The sequence below is a fragment of the Mesocricetus auratus genome, unplaced genomic scaffold, assembly GCF_017639785.1.
Source record: "Mesocricetus auratus isolate SY011 unplaced genomic scaffold, BCM_Maur_2.0 Super-Scaffold_100020, whole genome shotgun sequence".
Taxonomy (NCBI): domain Eukaryota; kingdom Metazoa; phylum Chordata; class Mammalia; order Rodentia; family Cricetidae; genus Mesocricetus; species Mesocricetus auratus.
In genome coordinates this window covers 37047676-37065857 of record NW_024429201.1, presented here as the reverse complement: position 1 = coordinate 37065857, position 18182 = coordinate 37047676, and positions in this window count along the sequence as shown.

Below are 18182 nucleotides of genomic sequence, written 5' to 3'. Positions count from 1 at the left end.
TTTCCTAAAGGAAGCCATCAACAACAGAAAGCTGATACAAGTATGCTACAAGAGGGACCCAGGTTCTAGCCCCTGCAAGCAGAATTTGGCATGTTTTTACCATATGGTTCTAGCTTAGGAATCAGGAATACAAGGAAATGGTTATAAAATGTTCCTCAGTGGCTAAGAAAAGCCACTAAGGCCAGACATTTGGCAGAGCAGCCATGTAAGAAGGCTCAGAAAAGCCATAATATGAAACTGTGAAGATGAAGCCTGGGTTGCATTAAAAACCCCAAGATCTTGAGATGCCAGATATCTGCAGAGTTTCTAACAGGTTGTGGAAACAGCTCAAGAGAGAGAAGTATGTTGCAGTGAACAAAGCAGAAAGGAGTCGGAGATCTGAACTGCATTTTGGCACGAGACACAGAGGGAACCTCAGAGTGTAGTCTACTCTGATGGGTTTGGTCTTGCTTTGCCTCACTGTGCTCCCTTCTTCCTTTTGGAGTGGTAATTTATATTCTGTGCCATTTTATGTGGGAAGTATGTGATCCTCTCTTTTATTTTGATTTTAAAGGGGGCTACAATGAAGAGAGTGCCTTGAGCCTCAGAGCAGACTTCAGAGCCGTCTTCAGACTGAAGGACTATGGGGATTTTTGAGATAGGACTAATTACATTTTGCGTTATGATATGGCTGCAAGTCTATGGGGCCAGGGAGTGGAATGTAGTGGTTTGAATAAGCATAGTTCCCCGAGTGCTCAGATATTTGCATGCTTGGTTCCCAGTTAGGAATGATTAGGAGTTGTCACCTTGTCCATATTTTGCTGGAGGTGGAATTTGAGGTTTCAAAAGCCCAAATTAAGTCCTGTGTGTGCTCTCTCTCTCTCTCTCTCTCTCTCTCTCTCTCTCCCCTCCCTCCCTCCCTCTCCGTCCCTCCCTCTCCGTCCCTCCCTCTCCCTCTCCGTCCCTCCCTCTCCGTCCCTCCCTCTCCGTCCCTCCCTCTCCCTCCCTCTCCGTCCCTCCCTCTCCCTCCCTCCCCCTCCCTCTCCCTCCCTCTCCCTCCCTCCCACTCCCTACCCCCTCTCTCTCTGCCTGCTGCCTACAGATCAGAATGTAACTCTCAGCTACTGCTCCAGAGCGATACCTGTCTGCTTCCCCCATGATGACAAAGAACTAACTCTCTGAAGTTTAAGCAAGACTCCAATTTAAGTCTTTCTATTCTAAGAGTTATCTCAATCATGGTGTCTCTTCACAGCTATAGAACAATAACTAAGACATACACATGATTAGTTGTATCAATATACATATGTAAGTTTTTGAACTTTTTTTTGAATTTTTATTTGTTTATTTGCTTTTGCTTTTAAAGACAGGGTTTCTGTTTGTAGCCATGGCTGTCCTAGAACTCATTCTGCAGACCAGGTTGGCCTCAAGCTTAGAGATCTGCTTGCCTCTGCCTCCCAAGTACTCGGATTAAAAGCATCCAACTCCTGGCTACATACATAATTTTAATGAACTTTTCCCAGCTGGGATGACTTACTACCTCCACAAGCCAAAAGCTACCTAGCAAAAGCCCCAATACCAGATATGAGAAGAATTTTTTTGAGTTATTGGCTATGGCTGTAGGACAGAATGTTAAAACATACAGCCTACGGCTGTTGTCCTTGATTACCTCCAAAGTAAGTCCCATTGCTGAAGACACCATGCAAATTCAGAAACAGGGACCAGACATCCCTACTCTGGAATTGACATAAATTCCTTCTCCCTAGAGACTAACCTAGAGACTACCTTTTATGAACCAAGAAGGGACCAAGTAGCTTCCAAAGGAGGAATGCAGCTTCTCAAAGACACAGTGTTTGTCTTTATAAGTAGGGTCTGAACCATCAATTTCCAGGCAACCATGAGCAACAAAAATTGATTGGGACACTGAACTTGGCAGGTTAGTTTCTATTTGTAGCCTATGATTCTGGGAGACACATTATCTTCTGTGAAGGGAACTCAAACCAAACTATTTTACATGAATATATATATGCACACAAATACATGAAAAATATCCAGTACACTTACTTCATTGGTAAATAGCAAATGCAGGCTCAAGAATCTCAATCTTAATCATTCCTGGGACAGGGCACTCATATTAGATATGGCATATTATGAAATTTCAGGTCTCCATGGAGCTTTTTCAAATATCCTTAGTGTGCGTTAATTAGTTAGTTAGTTAGTTATGTAGTTACTTAGTTAGTTACTTAGTTTTTAGTTAGTGAATTCATTCATTAGGCCTTCCTCAACACCCTTTTTCACCCTACCCTACCTACTACCCTCTCCCTGATTAAACTTCTTTCCATCATTTCTGTTTTCCATTTCATATCATGTAACTATATCATTTCAGTAATCTTAGCAGATGATCCTGGTTATCTATCAGTAGAGGAATGAAACTTGCTCATTCTCTCACTACATACAAATCAATAGCAAATGAATCAAATGCCTCAATGTTAGACCTGAAACTTCTAGAAGTAGTAAGTACATTTCAGAATGTAGGCTCAAAGATGGACATATCTCTTCAGTTACTTAGGAAACATGACAAGTGAGAAGTCATGAAATTAAAAAGCTGAAAAGGAAACTGATAATCTACTAAAGAGGCAGCCCACAGAATGAGAAAAAAGTCTTTAACAGCTATGCATATGACAGAGGATTTGTATGTTGATTGTTCAAAGAATTCATACATATACACAACTAACTCAAAGAGTAGACTACAGAATAGTGAACTAATAGACAGTTCTCAGAAGAATAATTACAAATGAATAAGAAATTTGTTTTACATGTCTAGACTAGCCATTATTGTGGCTCATGAGGTTAATAGGTAGATAAGACAGAAGATGGTTTTTCCACTCCAGTAGTGGGCACACCACCTTCCCACCTTCCATCACTATGAAAGCTACCCAGTAAGGGTAAAGCCTCCAGGTCAATTCCAGCATGGCTTCTTCATTTATGTGGTGTCTTCAGCAAAAGGGTACTTCCATCAAGTTCTTGAGGAAAACCAAAAATATTGGCAATATAATGTACATTTTGGGTGTCTATGTAGCCTCACTGACAACTGAAGGCCAGGGAAGTAACCCTTTTCTGTCACGAGCTAGAGAGATTATAGGTCTTAAAGGAGAGCCTGCTACTGTTATTATGCTAAAGAGATATAAATCAACTCCTAATAACCTATACCCACACATTGATGCATCTCTCATACTTCAGAGAAGTTTCTTTTGAAATGAATCATCAACATAGATCCCACAGCTTGTCAGGTGAAGAGAGTAAGAGTTTGAAGATGCTTGGCCCCAAGTGGGACACCTGTATCACAGTCCCTCCTCCCAGTGCTCAAGGATCATTGCAGAACAGGAATGGAAAGATTATAAGAGTCTAAGGCAGTGCATAACTACAACAAAACTGTTTTCAGCTGCACATATGAACACATAGCAGTTGTGATGGCATTTCTGTGACCTGTGCAAGCTCTAGTCAACCAAGATCTCAGAAAGAAGAGGAGAGAGGTCATGAAGTCCCATCCTTAGCTGAGGAGTTGTTTGTCATACTTTGAAGCTTGAAGGGGGAGAATTAGTTTTTTAAGGCCATGGCCCTTGATTGGTGGAAAAAGTTTAGTGCATATAACTATATGTATATAAAGTCCTATAGTCATTCAGAAATAACTGCTCAGAAAGATATACGATATCTCTCTTAAGATCTCTCTGTCACCCTAATAGTCATTAGCATATGAAAGCATAAACTTGAGCAATAATATCATTATTATAATTCTTTTTTATTAATAATTCATTTAAAAAATATTTTTCATTTTATATATCAACCTCAGTTCCTCTTCCCTCCCTTCTCCTGGCCCCTACCTTCCCCACTTCCCACACCCATCCACTCCTCAGAGTGAGTAGGCACTTCCTTGGGAAGGCCAAAGTCTGGCATACTAAGTTGAGGCAGAACCAAGAGCCCTCCCCACTGTATCAATTCTGAGCAATGTATCCCAGCATATGGAATGACTCCAAAAAGCCAGTTCATGTCCCAGGGGAACCCAGCTAAGACTCCTAACAATAAGTGAGAGGGCCTCTGAATGTGTCATCCCTTAAAATAGATTGACTGCCCTAATTGTTCTCATAGAACTCACATCCAGTAACTGATGGAAGCAGATGCAGTGACCCACAGCCAAACATTGGGCTGAGATCTGGGGTTCAAATGAAGAGATGAAGGAGAGATCATATGAAAAAGGGAGTTCAAAAAGTGAAACCAATTATTATAATTCTTATACATTAAAGCAAAATTTTATTTCTTTCCTAAGTCTATAATTAGAGCACTTGGAGAGAAGGTGATCATGAAGAGTTCATATACTACTATCTTCATCTAGCATTACATATATATATAACAATGTAGTCAAAACAAAGGCCATCATTGCTCATAACCATTAACGGCCTAAATTTATTTAAATTTAATTAGGTTCAATCTCAGTCAGGCTTCAAAAAAACTCCAAAAACTAAAGTCTTGTTCTTTATGGAGAAAATAGCTACTCGCTACATTGTCAAAAATTTAGTTTCTCATCGATAAAATCTATATGGTTCAATAGTATTATTGTATTTTCCTAATTGTTTCTTTGAATCACATAGGCCTTGAGGTTTTGGTAGGTGAAATTTTCTATTATTTTCTGAACTTAGAACAAAGCAAGAATTGCATATACATATGTCCATAGCAGCGTTGTATATAGTAGCCAGTACCTGGAAGCCCCTCAGCTGGAGAATGGATGGAAAAATGTAGTACATTTACACAATGGAGTACTACTCAGTGGGGAAAAAAGTGAAATCTTGATATTCCCAGGCAAATCAATGGAACTGGAAAAAACAAACCTGAATGAGGCAACCCAATCACTGAAGTATAAGCATGCTAAGTGCTCACTCATACATGGATATTAGACATAGAGCAAATGACTACCGGCCTACAATCCACACCACCTGAGAAAAGAGGAACTAAGGAGGACCCTAAGAGAAAAATACAAGGTTCCCTGAAGAAAGGGAAAGGGACAAGTATAAAGAGAAGCTTTTTCCTTGAGAGGAGCCTTCCCACCAGCCTGGTTCTAGAGCCGCATCAGTCCCAAATAAACACACAGGAGGCTATATTAATTATGAAGCTGTTGGCCTTGCTTGTTTCTTACTGGCTAGCTCTGACTTAAGTAATTACCCCATAATTGTTAATCTAAGTATGTTTCTTACCGGAGAATAGTTCCGGGCTTCCTACCCCATGGCGTTACATCTTGACTCTCCTTGTGTTTCTCCTACCCAGAGTCCTCCTGGACTCCTAGTCCCACCTATCTAGATTCCCTATTGGCCAGACAGCGCTTTATTGACAAATGCACAGGACTTCCTCAACAGACAAGAACTCCTGAACAAATTGGGAGCATAGGGAAAGAGGGGAGGAAGGTACGAAAAAGAGAAGAAGAGAGGAGGAGGGAAAAGGAGAACAAGAGGGATCAGGAAGACTGCGACAGGGGAAGAATATAGAAGAGCAAGAAAAGAAATACTTTATATAGTAGGGCCACTGAATTTCTTGAGTTGATCTTGTATCCTGTCACTTTGCTGAAAGTATTTGTAGGGAAAAGGGACCAGTCAAAGAAACACACCCTGAGCAGAGCCAAAGAAACACACTTTGGCCCTGCAACCACAACCAAAGAAATGTACCCTGACCCTAAAACCAGTGCCAAAGGAACACACTTTGTCCCTGGAATCAGAGTCAGTGAAAGAAATGTACCCTGGCCCTAAAATTGGAGCCAAAAGGCTAAAAAGGACCAGAGAAAGAAACACACTTTGGCCCTGAAGCCAGAGCCAAATCTGACCCTAATCTTGTGTAAAAAAAAGTAACCAGTCCCGGAGCAGAGCTCTAGCCAATCTGAGCTCAGCACTGAAATCGGACCAATCCCTCTGGAAAAACTTCCCCAACTCCAAGAATCCCTATATAAACCCTGTGTATGTTCAGCTTGGCTGGTCCAGCTGCCTTCCAATAAACCCCTTTGGATGAGCTTTGGGTGAAGATTTTCTTTTGTGGTGGTGACAGAGCAGAGGCGACCCTGGGCAGAGCAAGCAGAGGCAACCCTGGGCAGAGCAGAGCAGAACAGAGCGAGCAGCGCTGCAACACTTGCCCGGGAAACCTTCCATGGCAGAGCAGAGTTGTTTCACTGTGTTCCCGGCTTCCAGCTCTCTGCTCTCCAGGAACAGAGCTGAACTGTAGCAACTTCTCCGGGGAAACCTCCTGCCTAGCAAAACTGCTACACTAGGTGAACATCCCCAGCTGGAAGACCCTGTCCTGCCCGAGCCGAGCTGATACACCAGAGAAGCCTTTGTCTGAGGCAAGGCTTTAAGCTGCCAAGCTTATTGCAACCTGTGGTGGTCCTTGGCTCCCGAGCTCCAGGATACCTTTCCACCTGAGCTATGTAACACTCAGTATTCTGTGACTCCTGAGTGCCAGAATACCTGACCCACTCCTGTTCCATCCTGTCCTGACCCATCCCGAAACGTTTACAGTATTTATCAGCTAAAGGAGTTTCCTGTAGGAGTTTATTGAATCACTTATGTAAACTATCTTCCTTTCCAATTTGTATCTCCTTGATCTCCTTTTGTTGCCATATTGCTCTAGTCAGAACTTCAAGTACAATATTGAAAAGGTATGGAGAGAGTGGACAACCTTGTCTTGTTCCTGATTTTAGCATAATCGCCTTGAGTTTCTGTCCATTTAGTTTGATGTTGGCTGTTAGTTTGCTGTATATAGCTTTTATTATGTTTAGGTATGTTCCTGTTATCCCAGATCTCTCCAAGACCTTTATCATGAAGGGGTGTTAGATTTTTTTCAAAGGCTTTTTCTGCATCTAGAGAGATAATCATGTGATTTTTGTTTTTCAGCTTGTTTATATGGTGGATTACGTTGATGGATTTTCATATGTTGAACCATCCCTGCATCCCTGGGATGCAACCTACTATATACAGACGATAAAAGGGCTGAGAAAGAAATCAGAGAAACATCACCCTTTACAATTGCCACACACAATATAAAATACCTTGGGGTAACGCTAACTAATCAAGTAAAAGACCTGTATCGCAAGAACTTTAAGACTTTAAAGAAAGAAATTAAAGAAAACACCAGAAAATGGAAAGATCTCCCATGCTCTTGGAATGGTAGGATCAATGTAGTAAAAATGGCAATCCTGCAAAAAGCAATCTACGGATTCAATGCAATCCCCATTAAAATATCAGCTAAATTCTTCACAGACCTTGAAAGAACAATAATTAATTTTATATGGAAAAACAAAAGACCCAGGATAGCGGAAATAACCTTACTCAGCAAAGCAATATCTGGAGACATCACCATCCCTGATTTCAAGCTCTATTATAGAGCTGTAGTCCTGAAAACAGCTTGGTATTGGCACAAAAGTAGAGAGGTAGACCAATGCAATCAAACTGAAAACTCTGAGATTAATCCACAAACCTATGAACAGCTGATTGTTGACAAAGAAGCTAAAATTGTACAATGGAAAAAAGATAGCATCTTCAACAAATGGTGCTGGCATAACTGGATATTGACATGTAGAAGACTGCAGATAGATCCATGTCTATCGCCATGCACAAAACTTAAGTCCAAATGGATCAAAGAACTCAGCATAAATTGAGTCAAACTGAACCTGTTAGAAGAGAAAGTGGGAGGTACCCTTGAACGAATTGGTACAGGAGACAGCTTCCTGAACATAACACCAGTAGCACAAACACTGACATCAACAATTAATACATGTGACCTCCTGAAACCAAGAAGCTTCTGTAAGGCAAAGGACATAGTCAACAAGAAAAAACAACAGCTCACAGAATGGGAAAAGATATTCACTAACCCCACATCTGACAGAGGGCTAATCTCCAAAATTTACAAAGAACTCAAGAAGCAAGTCTCTAAAACACCAAAGAATCCAATTAAAAAGTGGGCTACCGAACTACATAGAGAATTCTCTTTTTTATATTAAAAATTTTTATTTTTAAATTTAAATTCAAATTAGAAACAAGGTTTCTTCACATGTCAATCTCACGTCCCTCACCCTTTCCCTCCCCTCCTCCCGTGCCCTCCCACCACCCACCCAATAGCCCCTCCTTTCCCCAGGGAAGGTGAGTTCTTCCATGGAGGTGTCCATAGTCTGTCATTTCATTCAGGACAAGGCCTAGAACCTCCCGCAAGAGTCCAGGGTGAGAATGCATCTCTCATTGTGGGATGGGCACCCAAAGTCCATTTGTATGCCAGGAATAAATACTGGTCAACTACCAAAGGCCTCATAGATTGCCTAGGCCTCCTCACTGACACCCACATTCAGGGGGTCTTGATCAGCTCCATGCTGGATTCCCAGGCATCAGCCTGGGATTCAAGTGTTAACCCTTGACAGGTCAGCTATTCCTGGGGGTTAAACCAGCCCAGTCTTAATCTGTTTGGTCACCAATCCTCCCTCTCTGTTACTGACTTTCTTGAGTTCAGCTCAGTGCTTAGCATTGGGAGTCTGCCTCTGCCTCCATCAGCCACTGAATGAAGGTTCTGTTTCCCCGACTCTCCGGCCATGGGATTGTAGGCTGGCACTCCCCAGATCTATGTCTAAAATCCATATATGAGAGAAAACATGCCATGTTTCTCTTTTTGTGACTGGGTTACCTCACTCAGGATGGTTTCTTCTAGTGTCATCCATTTGCCTGCAAATCTCAGGATTCCATTATTTTTTTTCTGCTTCCAAGTTCTGGTTATTACAAATAAGGCAACCCACAGATTGGGAAAAGATATTCACTAACCCCACATCTGACAGAGGGCTGATCTCCAAAATTTACAATGGACTCAAGAAGCTATTCTCCAAAACACCAAATGACCCAATTAAATAGTGGGAGACTCAACTAAATAGAGATTTCTCAATAGAGGAGTCTAAAATGGCTAAGAGGCACTTGATAAAGTGCTCAACATCCCTAGCCATCAGAGAAATGCAAAGCTAAACAACTCTGAGATACCATCTTACTCCTGTCAGAATGGCTAAAATAAAACACCAATGACTGTTTATGCTGGAGAGGTTGTGGAGAAAGGGGAACACTCCTCCACTGCTGGTGAGAGTGCCAACTCATACAGCCAAATTTGAAATCAGTATGGAGATTCCTCAGAAAAATGGGATTAAGCCTACCACAAAACCCAGCAATTCCAATCTTAAGCATATATCCAAAAGATGCACATTCGTACAACAAGGACATCTGTTCCACTATGTTCGTAGCAGCATTATTTGTAATAGCCCGAACTTGGAAGCAACCTAGATGCCCCTCAACCGAAGAGTGGATAGAGAAAATGTGGTACATTTACACAATGGAGTACTATTTAGTGCAGAAAAAAACTATGGAATCCTGAAATTTGCAGGCAAATAGATGGCACTAGAAGAAACCATCCTGAGTGAGGTAACCCAGTCACAAAAAGAGAAACATGATATGTACTCTCTCATATATGGATTTTAGACATAGATCTGGGGAGTGCTAGCCTACAATCCTACTGCCAGAGAGTCTGGAAAACAAAAACTTCATCCAGTTACTGAGGGAAGCAGAGGCAGATTCCCACAGCTAAACATGCAGCTGAACTCAAGGAACCCAGTGACAGAGAGGGAGGACTGATGAGCAAAGGGGTTAAGACTGGGCTGGTTTAATCCCCAGAAATGGCTGACCTGACAAGGGTTAGCTCTCAACTCCCAGACTGATGACTGGGAATCCAGCATGGGACTGATCAAGACCCCCTGAATGTGAGGATGCCTAGGCAATCTATTTGGCCTTGGGTAGTAGATCAGCATTTATCCCTTGCATACAAATGGACTTTGGGTGCCCATCACACAATGAGATATGCACTCTCACCCTGGACTCTTGGGTCTAGGCCTTGCCCTGGATGAAATGACAGAATATGGACACCCCATCGAGGGCCTCACCCTCCCTGGGAAATGAGGGTATATTGGGGGGTTGGTGGGAGGGTGTGGGAGGAGGGAAGGGAAATGGAGAAAGACCTGGGATTGACATGTGAAGCAACCTTGTTTCTAATTTAAATTTAAAAATAAAAAAAAGAAAAGAGATACCTTAATAAATGGAGCCAGTGAAGATTTAAAGAGAAATTTAGCACTAGGGAAATGTTCAGAGATCCACAAAGATGACCCCATCTAAGAATGTAGGCAGTAGTGCAGAGGCTGCCTTTGATGCCCTTCCCCTATAATGAGATTGATGACTACCTTATATGCCATCCTCTAGTCTTCATCCAGTAGCTGACGGAAGCAGAAGCAGGTACCCACAGCTAAGCACTGAACCATATTCCTGGAATCCAGTTGTAGAGGGGGAGGAAAGATAAGCAAAGGAGTCAAGACCTTGTTGGAGAAACTTAAAGAACCATTTGACCTGAACTAGTGAGAGCACACGTTTATAAAGCTAGGGAACCAGCATTGGACTGAGCCAAGCCCTCTGAATGTGGGTGCCAGTTAGGAGGCCTGGGCAATCTTTGGAACCTCTCACAGTGGAACAAGTATTCATACTTATTGCACAAATGGACTTTGGGATCCCTTTCCCTATGGAGGGATATTATTTCTGCCCAGATACACAGAGGAGGGCCTAAGCCCTCCCCCGAATGATTTGACAGATTTTGATGATTCCCCCATGGAAGGTCTCACCCTCCTTGGGGAGTGAGTGGGAGGAGGGTTGAGGGTGCTGGTAGGGGGTATGGGAGGGGGGTATGGGAGGATGGGAGGGAGAGGGAATGAGGGGACTGGAATGTAAAATGATTGTTTCTAAATAAAAGAGAAAATATTCATAAGTACAAAAACCATTAAAATGCCTGTGTAGTTTTATAAGTCATATTAAACATAACATTTTGAAAAACATAAACAATATTTTATTACAAAGTTAATATTTATAACAGAAAAATAGACCAGAGTAAGTTAAAACCTAAGATTCTTAATTCACTTAATTACTCAGTGTACAAAACATTTAACATATTCCTAGTTCTAAGCAATGAGTTTCCTTCATTAAGCTGTAAAATCACTTCATTCTGCAAGAAAGAACTGAGCCTGAAACAACAGAATTATTCACTTGTATTACATGTTCACAAACACATTGACTTTGAAAACATCAGCTCATGGATCAATAAAGGAGGGATTCATTACCCCAATCAACACCAAGTAACTAGAACTAAACTGGGTGCATCCGTCTAAGTTCATATGGAATTTACTTCAGCTCTGCCACAGCATAAAACAAGCCATGAAATGAAATCATCACATAGTACCTGGAAATTTTGCATAAACAATCTGACAAATTCAAGCACATTGAAGCTGCCTATACAGGAGCCTCTCAGCCCAGATGAAAAATGGTTAGATCAATGGATGCTGATGAACAATATTTAAATGAATTTCTAAATGACTATAATAAAAGTTTAGTTGACTCAACCCCTGCTGTTCTAGGCTGTAAAGTTATGAGCTCTATTTACTTGAAAGCATGTATGCCTATTAGACTTGGCAGGAGTTTCTCAACCTTGATATTAACTAGAATATCTATTTAAAATGAACTGATCACTAGGCTGTATCAAGTCTGTTACTTCAGGTTGGGATAAAGGAGCAGCCTAACCTCATGCACACAACACAAGGAGCAGAAAAGAATAAGTCTTAATGGTTTTTCTTAACCTTTTTTGTGAACTAATTTCTTTCATAAAAGGCAGCTGATACTGGGAGAGCACAGCAAGTTTACTTACACCAATATCAGCTGTTAAATGTCTAAACAAATGGTGACAAAGAGTGAAATAAATTAAGCTATATAAATTAAAACTGAAGCAGAACAAAACACTGTCTTAAATAAGAAATCAATATGAATGAGAAAAGGACAGATATAAAAAGAGAATATGGAGGCAGGAGGATTGGCTACTTGGTACCATAAGGTATAACATAATCAAACAACAGTGGGAAGCAATTTAGTTAGAACCCAGAGGGAGTAAAATCTTAAGACTGATCAGAATTAAGAGTCAGGAGACACATAAATAAATGTATAACTATATATGAAACCACAGCAATGGCAAGGTTTAAAGATAGTTGGACAGCTTAGCAACAAATAGCAATGGGTTATACTGATTTTTAAACGTTTATTAGAGCACAAGAAGAACAAAATCATGCCATAATTAATAATAAAAAAGTACCAATTCCATTGGGAAAAGGAAACACACACAGTAAATTAAAACCATTATACCATGTGTAAGTACAATGAAAAGTTTCCTTACAAGCAAACCCTCTTCTAACACAAAGAAATCAAATCTCTCAATTGCAAAGCACATGTAAAGTACTTATTTCCAGTGGGTTAGAGGAGAAATCTGGATTGTTAAAAAATAAATCTTTCACAAACATCCACACCTTTTGGGAGGCCAAGAAAAATCTGTGGAGCTAATGAAGAAAGAAGTGACATTTGCAAGACATTAGTCTCCTTGCCAACAAAAATCAAACCAGGATAGAAAGAGAACTTGAAAAGTATATGAACTCTAACAGAAGAGAATGGTTTGCAATGAACTCAGAAATGAGAACCAAAGACCTAACAAGCAGATAATAAAGATGTTTGTAAGCAGTGTAGTGAGCATTAATAGTGACCAAGCTTTTAAGTAGATAGGTGAATAGTTAGACATAGCAGTGTGTCTCTCTGGCCGGGCAGTGGTGGCGCACGCCTTTAATCCCAGCACTCAGGAGGCGGAGGCAGGCGGATCTCTGTGAGTTCGAGGCCAGGCTGGACCGACAGCCTCCAAAACAATACAGAGAAACCCTGTCTCGTAAAACCAAAAAAAAAAAAAAGGCAGTGTGTCTCTCTGTGTCTCTGTCTCTCTCTCTCTCTGTCTCTCTGTCTCTCTCTCTCTCTCTCTCACACACACACACACACACACACACACATATTCCCGTTCATCCTTAAATGTATATTCTATTTTCTCTTCTTTTGGTGATCCATCTCTCACCCTGGACCATTACTCTGTAATCTCTGTGGCTAATATAATTGTAGCCTTCTTCTTCATGACATCAACATAAAAGTGAATATGCACCATATTTGTCTTTTGGGGTATGGGTTACCTCCCCTGTGATCTTTTTTAGCTCCTCCCACTTACTTGTAAATTTCATGATTTCATTTTTAACAGCTGGTGATATTCCAATGTGTAAATGTACCATGTCTTCTTTATTTATTCATCCATTGGTAGACATCCAGGCTGTTTCCAATATATACTTGTTGTCAATAGAGCAACAATGAATGTGAATGAGTAAATGCCTCTGTTCAAGGATGTAGAGTCTTAGGATATATGCCCAATTAATAGTATAATTGGATATTAAGGTATATCAATTTCTAACTTCCTGAGAAATCACCACATTGATTTATATAGTGACTCTAGAATTCTACACACCACCAATAATGGATAAGTGTTCTCCTTACCCTGTATCTTCACCAGCATAAAATGTTACTTGTCTTATATACCTTGGCCATTCTGAGTTGTGTAAAATTAACTCTCAAAATAGTTCTTATTTTGCCTTTTTCTGGTGATTTAGAATGTTGAACACATCTTTAAGTGTTTCTCAGCCATTTGTGCTTCATCTTTGAATAAATCCCTATTTAGTTTGGTACCCCATTTTAAATTCAGTTATTTGTTTTCTTGAGGTACAGTTTTTTTAATCCTGTATTTGTTTTGGAAACCATTCTGCTAATAGATATGTAATTGGTAAAGACCCATCACAATTCTATAGCCTGCTATTTGTTCAAATATTGGTACTTCATTTGCTATACAGAAGCTTTTCAGTTTCATTGGGTCCCCTTACTAACTGCTGTTCTTCATGACTACGCTGTCACTGTCCTGCTCAGGATGTCTTTTCCTGTTCCAATGAACTGAAGACTATTCCCTACTTTCTATTCTATCAGAATCAGGGTATGTGGCATTAAGTCAAAGTCCTTGATTCATTTGCAGTGAGTTTTGGTCATGGTAAATAAGGATACATTTGCATTCTTATACATGTAACCATCTTTTCTGACCATTATCATTTGCTAAAGATCCTGTCTTTTATCCACTATTAATTCTGACTTCTCTGTAAAAAAATCAGGTGATGTAGGTGTGTGGATTTATGTCTAGGTCTTCCATTTCACCAGCCCTCTTCTTTCAAAACAGAGAAGACTTCTTATTCTCAAAATGGGGTAAAATTCATAAAAAAATGAGAAAAATAAAAAGTAACTGGTCATGGATTAACATGCTCCTAATGCTGCTCTTCAAGAGGCTGAGACAAGAGGAACACAAATTTTAGTCTACTTTCAATTATGTAGCAAGACTTTAGATTTAATAGCAAACTGAAAGGGTAGGAGAAAAGTAACCTCCAGAAGACAGTTTTCATTCATTGGCAATAAAATTCCTTTCCATGTTAATCAGCTATGTTTGTTCATCCCACATATATGTATATATGGTTCATAACATTACACCATACCATACAAATACATACAGTTATTATCTGTAATTTAAAAATAAATATTCAGATGATAGCAAAAAGGTATAATTACAAGTTGAATATTAGAATGACCTAATATTTTAGTCATCATGGACATTGTAATTCCAAATAAATGCAGGGCAATTCATTAATAGTAATAACTATATTCTAATATTTTTCAGTATATTATATGTCAGAAAATTATTTTTTATTTTTGAACAAGGAAATGCCACAAAGTGGATAATTTCCTAAGCCCTTTTTTCACTTTTTCTTTTTACTGAAAATGGGTTCTTTTCTCATGCAATATATCCTGATTATAATTTCCCTTCCCTCTACTCCTCCAACAACCCCTCTGCTGCTGATACACTCCCTTTGGATCTCGCAATAAAAAATAACAGGCTTCTAGGAGATATACATATATGTACATACATATATTTATCTCACATATATGTATATCTGTATATATTTATATATTATATATGCATTTATATATATATATATATATAATAATAAAATACAAGTATCAGAATTGGTTATGCCTTCTGAAGTTGTTGATCAGTGAGGTCTCATAGACATCCAAACATTATTGCCAATATTCTTTATTGTTCTCCAGAACTTGATAATAAGACTAGATTTCCTGAGGATATTACATACTTGAGTCATAGATCATATAGATATTCAACTCATACTGACTGGGAAACTGCATCAATAAAGGATAACTTCCATAATGCTAGAAGGTACTATGCACACTACCAGAAAATAAAGCTAATTACCTAAATTCCGTAGCTGTGAGCACTGTGAACTACAATAATGAGAGTGGCCTAGCAAGGCACCCACTGGAATTATAGTGACACAAACTCAGACAAGTAACCAGTTGTCTTCTGAATGCCATTAAGTAACTCTCCACAAGATGAAAACCATATCTGTCATCATTATTGAGCCAAGAGCCTGTAGCTAGATAGCTTCTGGACCCTAGGGGATGACCTACTATTATTCTGCCAAATTGACACGGAATTAAACTGACTCCCAACATCTTATCATTATAACTATAGAGTAATGCATCTTGCAACCCTCATGAGAGAGCCTCCTACTTGTACTAGGTGGTGATTAATGTAGTACTTCACAGTAACTCACAACTGCTCAAGGTGCAGAACATTCAGACTAAAACTGAATGTCTATATCATAACTCTTCCTCCCAAGGTTCAGGAACCATTGAGAAAGAGTGGGTGGAAAGATTATAAGAGCCATAGACATTATATAACTATAAGAAAATACTGGCACTTGGCATTGGTGGTGCAAGCCTTTAATCCCAGCACTCAGGAGGCAGAGGCAGGCAGATCTCACAGAGTCCAAGGCCATCCTGGTCTACAAAGCAAGTTCCAGGAAAGCCTCCAAAACAATACAGAGAAACCCTGTCTTGAAAAACCAAAAAGAAAATACTGGTTTTTTTAAATACAGGAGGGCATTTGCACACATGAACTCACAGCAGTTATAACAGCATGCACAAATCCTCTGCAAGCTAAAGCCAGACAAAATCTGAGTATGGAGAGGGAAAGTGTCCAAAAAGGCCAAATATTGGCTGAGAAGCTATTGGAAGTTGAGAACTTTTGAGAGGGACAGTTAGTTTTCTTTCAGTGTAGTTCCTTCCATTCTACAATTAAAAGCTAGACACCCAAGAAAATATGGGTAGCCCATGCTGGACATTGTGGGTTTAAAATAAAAAATGAACACATTTGGTAGGTAGGGAGAAGGGTGCATCTTGGAATAATGGGATAGAGAGTGAATATGATCAAAGTATATTGTATGACATTCCCAAAGAACTAATAAAAATGAGGAAAAAAATGAAAGTTTGTGTATAACAGAATCCTACACACATTCAAAACTTAACTAGAGAAAATTTTCAGCCTCAATGTGCTACATTTTATTCATTAAAACAGCTTTCTAAATTAAATAAATTTAAAAAATCACACATTGTTTATGATATTATTGTATTCCCTATTAATAGTTTTTTCAAGTTCAGCTTGGATTTTTGTTTGCAATGAGCATATTCAATGTCTCTGAATTTAAAAAAATAATCTTGTCGTTCAGTTTCCTCTTTGATTCAACTGTAGCATATATAATGTAAATGTTCTTATTTTATTAATCCTTTGAAAACTTCATAAATATATACAGTATACATTTTCACATTCATTTCCCACTAGCCCCTCCAAATGCTGCAGACACCCCCAACACATTTCCTTCCCAGCTTCCTGTCCTCTTTTAATAACCTACTTTTAATTAATCCAAATTAATTCTGCCTTTAGTTGTATGATATGGATAGATAACCAGTGTAACATAAAAATTCTACCTGTAGCCACACCCCCAAAGAGAAGCAACTCTCCCTCGCCTAGCAACGGAAAACACCCCCTTGACTAGGGGCGATGCCTCTGACACCCTCCCTGACCGATTCTGGAATTTTGACTGACTTGATCTTGACCAGGTCATGTGTAAGTTGTCTTAGTCACCGTTCTGTTGCTGTGAGGAGGCACCCTAACCAAGGCAATTTTTATTAAAGGAAAGCATTTCATTGAGAGCTTGGTTATCACACGGCAGGGAGCATAGCTTTGTACAAGTGCTGCTTGTACAACATGGTGTTGAACAACTAGCTAAGCGTTCCATATCATAATCTACGGGGAGCAGGAAGACAAAGAAGCAGGCTGTGCTGTGGGCTTTTGAAACTCCAAAACCCACTCCCGGTGACACAGTTCCTTCAACAAGGCCACACCACCTAACCCTTCAAATTCTTCAAGCAGCCCCACTCCCTAGTGACTGAGCACTGAAATCTATGAGCCTATGGGGGCACAATCTTATTCAAACCACCACAGCAGACAAGCAGAGCTGCTGTGTGTTCCTTTGTACAACAACCGTATAGTGTTCCAGAAGACAGCACTTCACAACATTCCTCTTCAACGGCCAGCAACTACAATTTTTCTGTCCTCTCTTCCCTGATGTTCCCTGAGCCTCAGGAGGCAGGGAAGATGATACATATATCCCATTTAAGGCTATACAGTCAACAGCCTTTTATTCTCAACACTTAGATCTGTTGTGTGTCTCTTTACTAACCACTATCTACTACAGGAAAGAAACTTCTGTGATCAAGACAGAAAGCAGATCAGACCTATGGGTAAAAACACAAATACTTAGGGCACAATTTGACAATGTAACAATTGGTCAAAACAATAACAGGTTTTGCCTAGGGCCTATGTCCTCCACAACCAGGGGCCTTTACAAGGATTGTTTCCAGTCCACATGCCTCAAATTCAATCAGAAAGCAGTCATATCACCAAACAGAAAGGGATTTTCACAGCCTTTTGAGGCTATTGCACAAGAAAGATGTTGTAATGTCAGATTATATTTTACAAATGTCTTAAAATTATTACTAAAGAGATAATATTTTATAAATGTCTTAACATTATTACTAAAGTAGCATTGCGGAAAAAATGAAACAGAAGTTTGTTCTGTAAAACAAATTTCTACATTTTTTTCCTTACCTCACGCCCCACAAAGGAAAAGTGAAGTCGTTTTTGCTTTCATTTTCGTTAAAGTTGACTTTCCTCTGAGAGGAAAGCCTCAACTGAGGAAGTGCCTAGCACATATTGGCTTGTGGCCATAACTGAGGAAGACTGCCTTTATTATT